This window comes from Sphaeramia orbicularis, chromosome 17, assembly GCF_902148855.1.
Source record: "Sphaeramia orbicularis chromosome 17, fSphaOr1.1, whole genome shotgun sequence".
Taxonomy (NCBI): domain Eukaryota; kingdom Metazoa; phylum Chordata; class Actinopteri; order Kurtiformes; family Apogonidae; genus Sphaeramia; species Sphaeramia orbicularis.
The window spans coordinates 43,003,828-43,007,407 of NC_043973.1; the positions used below are offsets into that span (position 1 = coordinate 43,003,828).

At 33.3% G+C, this 3,580-nt stretch overlaps 1 long non-coding RNA gene across 1 annotated transcript; it reads right to left on the bottom strand.

The window, feature by feature from the left end:
- Nucleotides 1–2,006: 2,006 nt before the first annotated feature.
- On the bottom strand, nucleotides 2,007–3,024 carry LOC115436868 (uncharacterized). The gene is made up of 2 exons (XR_003937878.1): nucleotides 2,753–3,024; nucleotides 2,007–2,718 (listed from the first exon to the last, which is right to left on the bottom strand). It is a non-coding gene; the product is annotated as an uncharacterized LOC115436868 (long non-coding RNA).
- Between the last annotated feature and the right edge of the window lie 556 nt (nucleotides 3,025–3,580).

Sequence of the window (3,580 nt, forward strand, 5' to 3'; positions counted from 1 at the left end):
GGGTGTATCAGCCATGACACGTCAGGTTTTAAAGGGTTAAAGTGATAACACAAAAGAACACAATCACATAAAATGCATCACACAAGAACAGTGATCTTTAAAATATACTTTATTTACCATTTTGTAATTCAACAGTTTACGATATACAGCTGACAGGACTAAGACATTTCAATGGATTTTGGCCCTAAAGGTTGAAGAACAAGAAGAACAGACATGGTTAGATAGATACAGATAGATATGATAGAAGGTAGCAGAAGAACTGTGTTTTCTTTCCACTTGTGCTTTTTCCAGACACACCTCTCTTGAAACAGTTTACATTGGTATTAGCAACAACACAGCATTTGTCCACTGACACTGTGATACAGTAGGTTCTTTCAGCCAGACCACTGAAGAGACATTATTCACCGTACGGATCCTTTAAATGGAGAAGTGGATTATTGTTATTATCATTATTATTATTATTATTATTATTATTATATCATTATTATATCATATTTTTCCTGTTGCTTATAAAAAACTAATGATTTCTTTAAAGTGCTGAAATATGACACGGAAAATTACGCTTACATGAGCAGTAGTAAGAAATTCAAGAGGTAATGTTTGGCAGTTTTACAGAGAACAGAGATTAAGGTGAAGTCACAGTTTTGTTTTGTTTTTGTTTTTTTTAGTACAGTGTAGCAGTTGTGTCGTGAATTTGTATGAAAAAATTGGTTCTTCAGCATCAGCGCTGTTGTGCGGCGCTACCTCATTGTGCAGTGATAGCAAGCAATTGTGTATTAGTATGTATTCAAGGACGTTAAAAGTAGTCGCGTGTGTGTTTTTTTTTTTTAGCTTTTCTGGAGGGCCAAAAAAGATTTCAGTAGCCGAATAAGCAAAGATTCACCTAACAAACAAAATTCAAATAATCATTGGACCCTTGCTTGATATGTACAGCATGTTATGTAACTGCCTCAAAATGTACACACAAAACAATTTCATTTTCTGTTACAGAACTATGGAAGAGGCTTAGGATCACTGGAAAAAAAAAAAAAAAAGGTCCCATATATTTTTAAAATTATTGTTCTGAGAAAAAAGTCAGAATTCTGAGAAAAAAAAGTCTGAATTCTGACTTTTTTTCTCAGAGTACTGACTTTTTTCCTGAGAATTCTGACTTTCATCTCAGACTACTGACTTTTTTCTCAAGACTACTGACTTTTTTCTCAAGAATTCTGACTTTTTTCTCAGAATTCTGACTTTAATCTCAGAATACTGTTTTTTTTTTTTTCTCAGAATTCTGACTTTAATCTCGGAATTCCGACTTTTTTCTCAGAATTCTGACTTTAATCTCAGAATACTGTTTTTTTTTTCCTCAGAATTCTGACTTTTTTCCTCAAAATTCTGACTTTAATCTTTGAATTCTGACTTTTTTTCTCAGAATTCTGGCTGTTTTAAATATTTTTTAAAATTATTGTTCTGAGATTAAATAATACTAATACTAATAATAATAATGATGCATCACACTTATGCAGTGCTTTTTTGGACACTCAAAGATGCTTAAAGTTAGAATTCTGAGAAAAAAAAGTCTGAATTCTGACTTTTTTTCTCAGAATTCTGGCTGTTTTAAATATTTTTTAAAATTATTGTTCTGAGATTAAATAATACTAATACTAATAATAATAATGATGCATCACACTTATGCAGTGCTTTTTTGGACACTCAAAGATGCTTAAAGTTAGAATTCTGAGAAAAAAAAGTCTGAATTCTGAGTTTTTTTCTCCAAATTCTGACTTTAATCTCAAAATTCTCCCTGTAATCTCAGAATTCTGACTTTTTTCTCATAATAATAATGATAAAAAAATATGGTACCTTAATTTTATTTTTTTTTTCCAGTGGCCCTAATCCTCTTCCGTACAGAACTGCACAAGAATGATGGAAATGTACCGCATTTTGGATGTGTTAACCAGTCCTGAAATGTGCTCTCATAAACGTAGTTGCAGTAATTTTGGTGTTATGATATATTTTTTTTCCCCACAGTTTTTAACATGTCAACCAGACAGAATAAGCCAAACAGAGTTAGGGCCCACAGACTCTTAAAGGGTAAACAGTGGTGTACTGTTGTTGGTACTTCACTGCCTAAAATAGTTTTTTAAAATACTGCTTTTACAAAAAAAAGCATCGTCATGTAGCTGCAGCCTCTGTCTACATCAATGTTCACAGTAAAAACTAATCATTCTTCTGTAGTTCAAGTTTCGATCCAAAGCTTTTTGTTTGGCAATGCTTTTAATATCAGCTGGCTTTATCATATATATATTTTTTTTTATTTTACTATCAATACAACTTAAAAAACAAAACAAAAAACAAGAAAAGAAAAAAAAAAAGAAGTGTCATTGAACATGGATAAACAATGATTAAAACTGGAAGATAAAATATGTAGTTATCTTTCTCCTCTTTTAGTACAAAATCTGTTTTTTTTTTTTTTTTAAAGATAGACTGTATATTATTAGCAGAATAGGACTTGGCTATTTCTGATAGATTAGAGATACATTGACATCAATACTGACACTATGCCCGCCCTACATGCAGGCTCAGCTGTAAGCGCTAATCCACTACACACTGAGTACGTAATACACCTGACGTTGTCTACACTACACTACAAGAAAATGACAAATCAAAAACAAAAACCCAAATGAAACCGTACTCAAACCCCCTCCCACCGGCAGAGATCACACATACCCACCCCTCCTACACCTCCCCCCAAAAAAACAAAAAAAACAAAAAAACAAAAGCAAAGATAAACACATACATACACACAGTCCGATTATATATATATTTTTTTACATTACTGTACAATGGGGCCAGCAGAGATGGTGAGGGTTGGGATACATATACAGACAGCATGATGCTAAGCTTCACTTATTACAGCATGAACACACGAGACAGGCAAACAGGAAACGGTCCGTATATACACTGAACAGAATGACTTTATATTCACTGGTATCAGCAAAAAAACAGTGTTACACTCCTTAAGTTCAAACCGTCTAATGCACAGGTGTCAAACATGCAGCCCGGGGGGCCATATCCGGCCCACCAAAGGGTCCAATCCGGCCCGTAGGATGAATTTGTGAAATGCAAAAATTACACTGAAGATATTAACAATCAAGGATATCAACATGATTTGAATTCAGATTCCACATCCAGACCAGTTAGAGCTCAAGTGGGTCAGACCAGTAAAATACTATCATATTAAACCTATAAGTAGTGAAAACTGCAAATTTTCCTTTTTGTTTTGGCGTAAAAAAGTCAAATTACATGAAAATGTTAATATCAACAAGCTATTCTTTTACAAAAAATGTGAATAACCCGAAATTTCTTAAGATAAGTAAATGCAATTTTACTAATATTCTGCCAGTTATTAAATGTTTTGTGCATTTGTAATTGTAATGCATGTGTAAAGGGTACACTAATAATGTAATGTGATGTGAATAACTCAAAATGTCTTAACCCTTAGGGGTCCACGGTCACGGTTCTGTGACTGAATCACGACATATTCAACATGTCATAGCATCAGAAGTCGGTCACGTAGACCATTGGGGATAATTGT